The sequence below is a fragment of the Glycine soja genome, chromosome 17, assembly GCF_004193775.1.
Source record: "Glycine soja cultivar W05 chromosome 17, ASM419377v2, whole genome shotgun sequence".
Lineage (NCBI taxonomy): Eukaryota > Viridiplantae > Streptophyta > Magnoliopsida > Fabales > Fabaceae > Glycine > Glycine soja.
The window spans coordinates 16,445,010-16,456,645 of NC_041018.1; positions in this window are offsets into that span (position 1 = coordinate 16,445,010).

Here is an 11,636-nt window from a genome sequence, read left to right on the forward strand (position 1 = left end):
GAATATGATTACATGTTTTCTGTACAAGCTGTAGATTACAAACTTCATATACAAAATTTTTGGCCTCATAGACAACTTGACAAGCAGGTAATATGTCTACAATTATGTTGTCAATTCAATCATGATATAAGCTTAATGACATATGGCAAAAACCAAACAAAAAATAGTGATTTAATATGTTTTACACTCCATTTAAAAGTTAAACCACACAAAGTGCTAACGTTAGTTGTATCCATGCAAGCGCAATGGATGACTCAATTGCTCTGTGCTCCAATTCCACTTCTCTTTCCATAGCAGCCTGTTCTACCAATCACAAAATCACTAAAATATAATGCCAAACATAGGAACTTGAGAAATAAATAATTCAAGTTAGAGACCATTTTGGTAGCATTATGTCCAGCACGCTCCTCTTCTGCTCTTCGCTTAGCAGATGCTAGCTCCTCTCTTAGAGCTTGCAAGAACAACAGTTTTAATATGCAAACAACTTCATCATTGTATAATTATAGTAATCTTACATGTCACTACAAAATCTACTTACCTGCATCATCATTGTTTCGCTTAGTTCTCTATTTCTCATCATTGATTCCATGCTTGCCTGATAAGATATGAATAGTGTTACATAGGCCATAATTATAAATAACACTCCAACATTAGAATATATTTAAAGTACAAACTATAGTTAAACAATTAATCCAACACTAATGGAAGAAATTAATGAAGGAAAATGAAGTAGGTAGATCACTATATTGCCCAATCCAACAAGTCTACAATAGCTAGATATTTTACTGATTCATAAAATAAATAGATTCCCTGATTCGACTAAGCAAGTAAATTTTAATAGACATCACATACAGAATAACACACAAACCACAAATCAATGACAATCATATAGCTATAACACAGGCAGCAAGAAAAACATAGTATGTACTGAAAGAAAGTAGTGGTACATTTCTTGATGATAGTGGCAAAAATTGTTGGTAGAACAATAAAAGTATACAAATTGGATGTTAAGATTCATAGACCAACTTGGAGAAGGGATTATTTAAACTTCAATCAATATGTCACAATTAGCCAAGATTGTGTATAAAGATGTATGATGCCAACACTGAAGAAAATCTAACAAGTTCATTATTCATTAAACAAAAGGCTTCCACAAAATCAAAGCAATTTGAACAAAATATAGTTTAGGTGGAAACAACAGGTGCACTGAAGGAAATAAAATGCAAGACACGCATCAATAAATTAACAAAGAGGAACCTACAGGGAAGCTAGATTTCATTTGGACAATGCAGCTTGCCTCTTAATAACATCCATAGAATTTACAAGTGCCCCAACCATATTTGATTCAACTCTGGTCACTTCCCTTTTACTCTCATACAAATCCTTCAGTAGCCATTTTATGCTAGCTTCATATGATTTACTCAGCTCTCTCTGTAGATTTAAAATTAATTTAATTTATACGATAATCAATATGTTTTCATTTCAAGCATATAATGAGACCTTTTACTCCTTTAACAGGAAATAGTGATGGTGTTTCACCTCTGAAGTGAGAAGTTCCTCCAACTGTGCATTTTCAGATTTTTATTCTTGAAGACGGGATTACAATTCAGCACAAAGATGAGCATCATTCAGAAATATTAATCAGGCATCTATAATAAGAAATTAGGAGCATTTTATTGGTTTAAGAAACACCCTTACCCGAGCTAACCTTACCTCTTTAGACTGACCAATACATTTTGTTGTTTTAAGTTATACTTCAGCCTATGTAGCAACTAAAACAATTAGTCAGAAGATTTTTTTACTAAAGACGTGTATAAGTAAGAACATCTAAACTTTTCCATTATAAGTATTACCTCATCAAGTTGATCCTATACAAGAACTTATGTAGTTCTAGTTAATGGACAAAAGTACATTTTTTTTTCTAGCTCAGAAACTTACACATGAGAAAAGTATAGAAACTCACTAGTGAATTAGCATCCAATGTTGAAGTAGCCTACTCCAAGCGGAAAACTCCACTATAACCCTTAATCATCCCTTGATATCTGAAATAGAAAAGATGCTCAGATCTAAATATTTCAACCAAAACAAAACCACAGGATAGTGAAATAGGCATCATTAATTGATACTGAAACATAAACAAATTGTGTATTTTAATCACCTGTCAACCAGTTTTGTTGCTTTACCAACACAAACAATCAATAAACTAGTAGTGATTGGGTCAAGAGTCCCAACATAAACCAGTATCTACGTCATCTGTAGTTGTCAAAGAAGGCTCCCAAAAGTATTTCCAAGGTGCTCCACATCACCTGATGTAACTAGTGGTTGTGTATAAGTTGCAGACTCGTTGCGACAATTAAGAAACACATTTAGACACTGATCGAGGTTGTACCCGAATCAAATAAACATTAAAATGCAGTAACTAAGAAGTGATCCTAGGTCGTTTCCCAACGAGCAATGATAAACCAAATGTTCATAACAGATAGTAGGAAATAATAACAAATTAGGGGGGTTGTTTGCTTTTGTAAATTAAACAGCGAGTAAAATTGAATTAGAAAATATCAGAATTAAAATACGTTGCTTCCCCTTGATTCACAAGCAAGTCTCTTATCCTAGGTTGCGAGAATTTATCCTTTATCAGTTCAACCACTTAATCCAACCCTAAATTAAATTACTAAGCAAAATTTAACATAAGGCATTCATTATGTGATTAAGCAACACATACACCAATTACTCATAAATGATCATTAAGCATGAACGTAATTTAAGCGCAGAGACAATTAATCAAGCACTAAGCATGCATGAATTAATAGCAACAAATTCAGAGTAATTAGTGAAGAGGAAAAACTAAACAGAATTTAACAGTAATAATAGAACCTCAAAGAGAACTGTGCTTCATCCTCAACAGAAAACAACACTGGGGACTTAGCCTTCCATTAATTAATAGAGAGCGAAATTATAGATTGAAGAACAAAATTATATTGCTAAAACGAAAAGTCAGAACTGGAATTGCAAAAACGAAAAAAAAGAGGAGAAAGAGAAGAGAGAGCTAAAACTAAAAACGAAAATAGGAGAGAGAGAATAGAGAGCCTAAACTAGAACCTTGGTGCTGCTATATAGTTTTTTTCCAGCCTGTCGCAACGTGCCCTTCACGGGCGAGCAAAGGCGAGGCTCACGGGTGTCTTTCCAAAGGAGGAAAGATGCGTGGAGTCGCCACCAACGTTTATTTGTGGAAAACGTTGGGAAAACCGAAGGAAACCGGTCAAAATGAAAATTCTAAGTTCGAAAGTTATATTTACATTTGAGGAAGGTATTAGCACCTCTCACGTTTGTCCCAAAGGACAACAACCTATTTTTTAGAATTGTGGAAATTGTGTTACCTTAACTTTTATTTCTTTTTATTTTTTGAGGTCGACAAAAGCGGGGCTCTTGCTCCTACGTACCCTCCATCAAAGAGGAAATCAGACCTACGTAGTTCTTTTTTAAGGGTGAATCACACGAATTATTTTTACTTGAAAAAAGGTGATCATTTAAAGGTGTTGGACCTTAAAAAATGATCCATTTACTTGATAAGGAAAACTGAGATGATAAACTTTCAAACCCTTTTTTAGTGACTTTTTTGTGGACGAGCTTGACTAGGCGAGTTGATTTTAGCCTTAGTTTCACTTTAGTTATTAGTCAATTCGATTAAGAATGAAAAATCCCAAAGAGAAAACGTCCGATTGATTTTTTCGCTTCATTTTACTAAAAGGTATTTTTTGGATTATTATATTATTATTTTACCTCTTTTTTGATTTCCAACGTGGTTACGGCACGACCGAACGGTCGGAATTCATTTTAACCGAAATTAACGGATGATACAATTCAAATGATCGGTGGAAATTTATTTTATTTTTAGATTAGGCGAGAAAACGACTTAAATAAACGGTTAAAGCACGTTAAAAACGGAAGAAAAGAAATCTGAAAGTAAACGAAATTAAAGCGAAAGTACACAAAACAAGAAATGAATTGAGAGTCTCGGATTCTAAAACTTACCCGTTGAAGAACGAAGAACGAACGAAGAACGGATGAAGAACGGTGAAGAACGACGAAGAACGATGAAGAATTTTCACAGAATCGCTTACGGAAGCGTTACAGAAGCACTTCGACTCGATTTTTCTTCACGAAAACGTGTTTTTTGCCCAAAATAGCCGAAATGCATAGCCAAAGGGCTCTTGAACATTTTGAAACAGCTCCCCCCTCCCCTATTTATAGAAAAAAAAGGAGGTGCTTGCCGCCCAGAGACTTAATGAAGAAGATTTCTAAGCCCACCCGAATTACTAAGTTCACCCCCCTTTTCGTATTTAACGGAAAAGTTACAGAAGCCTTACGGAAGTGTTTTCGAATTTGATTTTCATCTTTTTTCTCTTCCCTTTCACCAATGTTAAGTGGAATATGCTTACCCAAGGTTTTCGGAAATTTTACGGAAGTATTACGGAAGCCGCGGAAGCCGCGGAAGCCCCGGAAACCATTTTTCAAAAACATGGAGGAGCTTGCCACCCAGTTGCTTCCTCCTTAAGCAACCCAACTTCCAAAATGTTCCGGAAGGGCCTAGATTTGAATTTCTATTTACACCCCTATCTTGATAACTACACCCCCCCTTTATCTTTTTTTGGTGATTCTTTTTCCGTAACGTTACGAAACTTTACGAATTTCGTAACGATACTTATTTTCCTTCCGCAAGGTTACGAATCCTTACGGATTATGTATTTACTCTTTTTTAGCTTTCGAAGAAGTTACGGAAACTCACGGATTGCGTAACAACACCTCCTTTTGGTTTCCGCCACATTACGAAATTTCACGGATCGCGTAAGCCTGCTTCCTTTTGATTTTCGGCACGTCCCGGGACTTCACATATTATGCAACAAAGGGTGCCAAGTATCTCGAAGCGGCCAATCAAAGGTTGTATATCATCAAATAATAATCCTCGGACGAAATTAGGGTATGACAGTTGCCCCTCTTTACTTACCTCTCATCGGAGATAAAGAGGAAAGCAAAGATAAGACACTGATTTCGTCCGTCCTACCCTCTCCGTGATGACGATTCTCGTCTCTACTCCTTCTTTTTGGTGTACAACACAAAACAAAATAGAAACAACAACAAGAACAACGAATATAATATACATATACACATATACACATATTTGGCGAAGGAACCGATCCGGAAAATAACAGAAAAACATATTTCCCAGTCACCAGAGGTTCCGCGCTTGATGACGGAGGACACATGAACAGCGCTAGGCAATGACATTCATGGGGCTCTGAGTAAAAGTGGAGAATGGAGAATTGGCGAACAGCGCTAGGCAATGACATTCGTGGGGCTCCAGACTCGAAGGTGGAGGACACATGAACAGCGCTAGGCAATGACATTCATGGGGCTCCGAAAAAAGTGGAGAATGGAGGATTGCACTTGAGGGTCCACACATAGGCAATCATGAAGCATAGCTCCAAATTCGAAGGTGGAGGACACATGAACAGCGCTAGGCAATGACATTCATGGGGCTCCGAAAAAAGTGGAGAATGGAGGATTGCACTTGAGGGTCCACACTTAGGCAATCATGAAGCATAGCTCCAAACTCGAAGATGGAGGAAACATGAACAATGCTAGGCAATGACATTCATGCGGCTCCGAAAAAAGTGGAGAATGGAGGATTGCACTTGAGGGTCCACACTTAGGCAATCATGAAGCATAGCTCCAAACTCGAAGGTGGAGGACACATGAAAAGCACTAGGCAATGACATTCATGGGGCTCCGAAAAAAAAAAGGAGAATGGAGGATTGCACTAGAGGGTCCACACATAGGCAATCATGAAGCATAGCTCCAAACTCTTTGGGTGGAGGGTGCATGAACAGCGCTAGGCAATGACCTTCATGGGGCTCCGAAAAACAAAAGGGGAGAATGGAGGATTGCACTAGGGGGTCCACACTTAGGCAATCATGAAGCATAGTTCCAAACTCTTCGGGTGGAGGGTGCATGAACAGCGCTAGGCAATGACATTCATGGGGCTCCGAAAAAAAAAGGGAGAATGGAGGATTGCATTAGAGGGTCCACACTTAGGCAATCATGAAGCATAGCTCCAAACTCGAAGGTGGAGGACACATGAACAGCGCTAGGCAATGACATTCATGGGGCTCCGAAAAAAGTGGAGAATGGAGGATTCCACTTGAGGGTCCACACTTAGGCAATCATGAAGCATAGCTCCAAACTCGAAGGTGAAGGACATATGAATGCTAGGCAATGACATTCACGGGGCTCCGAAAAAAGTGGAGAATGGAGAATTGGCAAACAGCGCTAGGCAATGACATTCACAGGGCTCCAGACTCGAAGGTGGAGGACACATGAATAGCGCTAGGCAATGACATTCATGGGGCTCCGAAAAAAGTGGAGAATGGAGGATTGCACTAGAGGGTCCACACTTAGGCAATCATGAAGCATAGCTCCAAACTAAAAGGTGGAGGACACATGAACAGCGCTAGGCAATGACATTCATGGGGCTCCGAAAAAAAAAGGTGAATGAAGGATTGCACTTGAGGGTCCACACTTAGGCAATCATGAAGCATAGCTCCAAACTCGAAGGTGATGGACACATGAACAGCGCTAGGCAATGACATTCATGGGGCTCCGAAAAAAGTGGAGAATGGTGAATTGGCGAACAGCGCTAGGCAATGACATTCGCGGGGCTCCAGACTCGAAGGTGGAGGACACATGAACAGCGCTAGGCAATGACTTTCATGGGGCTCCGAAAAAAGTGGAGAATGGAGGATTGCACTTGAGGGTCCACACTTAGGCAATCATGAAGCATAGCTCCAAACTCGAAGGTGGACGACACATGAACAGCGCTAGGCAATGACATTCATGGGGCTCCGGAAAAAAAAGGTGAATGGAGGATTGCACTTGAGGGTCCACACTTTGGCAATGATGAAGCATGGCTCCAAACTCGAAGGTGATGGACACATGAACAGCGCTAGGCAATGACATTCATGGGGCTCCGAAAAAAGTGGAGAATGGAGAATTGGCGAACAGCGGTAGGCAATGACATTCGCGGGGCTCCAGACTCGAGGGTGGAGGACACATGAACAGCGCTAGGCAATGACATTCATGGGGCTCCGAAAAAAGTGGAGAATGGAGGATTGCACTTGAGGGTCCACACTTAGGCAATCATGAAGCATAGCTCCAAACTCGAAGGTGGAGGACACATGAACAACGCTAGGCAATGACATTCATGGGGCTCCGAATAAAAGTGGAGAATGAAGGATTGCACTTGAGGGTCCACACTTAGGCAATCATGAAGCATTGCTCCAAACTCGAAGGTGGAGAGCACAGGAACAGCGCTAGGCAATGACATTCATGGGGGTCCGAAAAAAGTGGAGAATGGAGGATTGCACTTGAGGGTCCACACTTAGGCAATCATGAAGCATTGCTCCAAACTCAAAGGTGGAGGACACATGAACAGCGCTAGGTAATGACATTCACGGGGCTCCGAAAAATGTGGAGAATGGAGAATTGGCGAACAGCGCTAGGCAGTGACATTCACAGGGCTCCAGACTCGAAGGTGGAGGACACATGAACAGCGCTAGGCAATGACATTCATGGGGCTCCGAAAAAAATGGAGAATGGAGAATTGCACTAGAGGGTCCACACTTAGGCAATCATGAAGCATAGCTCCAAACTCAAAGGTGGAGGACACATGAACAGCGCTAGGCAATGACATTCATGGGGCTCCGAAAAAAAAAAGTGAATGGAGGATTGCACTTGAGGGTCCACACTTAGGCAATCATGAAGCATAGCTCCAAACTCGAAGGTGATGGACACATGAACAGCGATAGGCAATGACATTCATGGGGCTCCGAAAAAAGTGGAGAATGGAGGATTGCACTTGAGGGTCCACACTTAGGCAATCATGAAGCATAGCTCCAAACTCGAAGGTGGAGGACACATGAACAGCGCTAGGCAATGACATTCATGGGGCTCCGAATAAAAGTGGAGAATGGAGGATTGCACTTGAGGGTCCACACTTAGGCAATCATGAAGCATTGCTCCAAACTCGAAGGTGGAGAGCACATGAACAGCGCTAGGCAATGACATTCATGGGGGTCCGAAAAAAGTGGAGAATGGAGGATTGCAGTTGAGGGTCCACACTTAGGCAATCATGAAGCATTGCTCCAAACTCGAAGGTGAAGGACATATGAATGCTAGGCAATGACATTCACGGGGCTCCAGACTCGAAGGTGGAGGACACATGAACAGCGCTAGGCAATGACATTCATGGGGCTCCGAAAAAAATGGAGAATGGAGGATTGCACTAGAGGGTCCACACTTAGGCAATCATGAAGCATAGCTCCAAACTCAAAGGTGGAGGACACATGAACAGCGCTAGGCAATGACATTCATGGGGCTCCGAAAAAAATGGAGAATGGAGGATTGCACTAGAGGGTCCACACTTAGGAAATCATGAAGCATAGCTCCAAACTCAAAGGTGGAGGACACATGAACAGCGCTAGGCAATGACATTCATGGGGCTTCGAAAAAAAGAGGTGAATGGAGGATTGCACTTGAGGGTCCACACTTAGGCAATCATGAAGCATAGCTCCAAACTCGAAGGTGATGGACACATGAACAGCGCTAGGCAATGACATTCATGGGGCTCCGAAAAAAGTGGAGAATGGAGAATTGGCGAACAGCGCTAGGCAATGACATTCGCGGGGCTCCAGACTCGAAGGTGGAGGACACATGAACAGCACTAGGCAATGACATTCATGGGGCTCCGAAAAAAGTGGAGAATGGAGGATTGCACTTGAGGGTCCACACTTAGGCAATCATGAAGCATAGCTCCAAACTCGAAGGTGGAGGAAACATGAACAGCGCTAGGCAATGACATTCATGGGGCTCCGAATAAAAGTGGAGAATGGAGGATTGCACTTGAGGGTCCACACTTAGGCAATCATGAAGCATTGCTCCAAACTCGAAGGTGGAGAGCACATGAACAGCGCTAGGCAATGACATTCATGGGGCTCCGAATAAAAGTGGTTTGTTGGCAGGACTGAACGGTCCACCGGGTTTTTCCACCTAAAGGAAAACATGCTTTTTGAAAAGAAAAATAAATCATTCGCGAGAGCACCATATCTTAGAGAAACAATATACTTGTGCTAAGGGTAATCTTCCTTGTTACCGAGAATGAAGGGCAGGATGTCAACTTTTAGCTTTTAAATGAACATGCAGGGGAAACATCAGGCTAAGCTGAAAATAAATCACTCATAGTGTATAAAACTCACACAGGCAAGTGTTTTATCCTATTCCCAAACCATAACTGCACCATGACTTTATTTTGCACAGGACTTCCTATCGAATCAAAGATCAAACGTACGATCACGGACCAATAGGATTTTCTCGAGGGTAGTGTTTTTGGAGAGGAAGCTGGGTGTTTCGGTCTTTTCCTCTTTGTTCAGGTGGGGTGGGATATCGCCAGTCGAGAACGACCTTGAATGGAAATTTGAAGGGAAGAGACACCAAAAATGGGTTTTCCTTTGCCGGTAGTCCCTTACCTTGCTGAAAATTTATCTGGTCTGAAGATCTTCCGTTCTCTTTCTTTCATTGATCGAGAATTGCCTCTTTTCCCTTTTTACTTCCTTTCGATCTTTGATCGGGAATCCTTCTTTTCTTTCTTTTGTTCTTTTCTTTATTTTCGTCTTTTTCTTTTTCTTTCTTTCCATTTCTTCGTTCTTTTTTTTTTCTTCCCATTTCCCCATCCCTTTCTTTGGGAAATCGGGTTTTAGCATTCTATTCGCTCTCCCTTAAGGAGATTCCGCTGTCCTTTACTTCGGGGGAAAGAATAAGGATTCCTTTTTTACAGGCCAAGGTTCAAAAAGGTCTAAGGTTGTGTTTCAATGGGGTCTTTTATCGTGGGAACCCAATCTTAATATCTGGGGTGAAACAAATTTGGGTGTCAAGGTGTCGGTCTCAGGCCGAACTCCCCTATCACTCCATAAGGCACGCATGACAATGATGATTTGAAAACAACGTGCAAAATTAGTCATGGCTACAGCCAGGTGGGCACTCAAGCATCCTGTTTATGGCATTGTGATACTACGGTTGGGAATTTACACAAACAGACCCAACGTTTCCCAATTATGTTCTTTTATCAGTTCAATGAATTCATCCATTCTTATCTCGGTTATTCCGGAAAATAAACTCTTAGCATCAGTCCCTTGTTTCCAGAAGATACGTTTGCTCTTTACGAATGATTTATACTTCTTAACTATAACATGTCGACCTTCACGGTCTTTCTTTCTTTTTCCTTTTTGTTTCATTTTTATATATTCACAAAATTATACACCTGTGGTCCTTTATGAGGAAAACTTTTCTTTGTACATCTACATTCTTATACATGACAAACTTTTTCTGTACACGCATTGGAACCCTTTCTCTTTACGTCACATGGTCTATATACAAACCCTATTTACGTTCAAAGATTTTTTCATTTTTCCCCACACACACTTATGGTTCATACAAAAGTTTCTTCATATACACTCGTTGCTCACACACACAAGAATTCCTTTCCACGCATCATTTACACACAAAAATCCTTTTATACACACTTTCCTTTTACACATATATATAAATAAAAACCTTTTTCTTTTCTTTACGAACATGACTTTTATTCACAACGCTTCTTTCTTTTTATTAGGATTTTTGGTTCATTTTATTTTTTAGGACGACGTTCCTAAATGAAAAACTCTACACGGTTCCGGAATTTCAACAAACATTATTGACAACAACGAAACAAGTACCGACGTAACAACTCAAACGATATGTATGTACAAAACAAAAGTCAATCAACATGAAACAAACGTTAGTCCCTTTGTCAAACAAAAAATAAGATGATATATAACAGGAAAAATGGAAACAAAAAGAAATATGGATCAAGGGATCTCCCAATCATGTGGCCCCGCTCCCTCCTAAGAAATCAAGTAAATCGGTCATCTCCTCGTCCTTGCGGGCCTCATCTGCCTCGTCGGGAGCCTCTGCTGGCGCCTCTCCTACCTGGGCCTCAGGCCAATCTCCAGGCCATGCGACCTCTGCCCTGAACTGGTCCGGAGTAGGGCACGAAAAAGAAGTAAAACCCTGGCTCTGCAGGATGAGGGTCAACTGGTAAAGACAATCATGGGTCTGTACATACGCCCGGTGGTTGGCCGCCTGCTGGCGAACCAAATGCCGCAAATACTGCTCCGTATCAAACGATCCAGCTAGGCTAGCCTGATGAGGTGGCGACGCGTCTGCGGCCTGCGGAGCATCCCCCTGGGCCTGTCTCTGTGTGCAATACTTCTCAATGAAAGCTCGGGTGATGGGCGGCCGAATCACCTTGCTAGGTGCGACGGGGACTCCGAACGACTAGCAGAGTCCTGTGATCAAAGCGGGAAATCTCAGGGCCCTGTTGGACTTATCCGGGTCCAGAGGGTGCCTGGTAGGGGCCATACCTGCAAATAGATAGATGGCATCAGCGATTAACTGAGCCACGTGAATGCTCATCCGTGTCAGGATGGCGTACACCAGCTGACACTTCGGCAGGGGGATGTCGGAATTATGATCGCTGGGCTGGATGT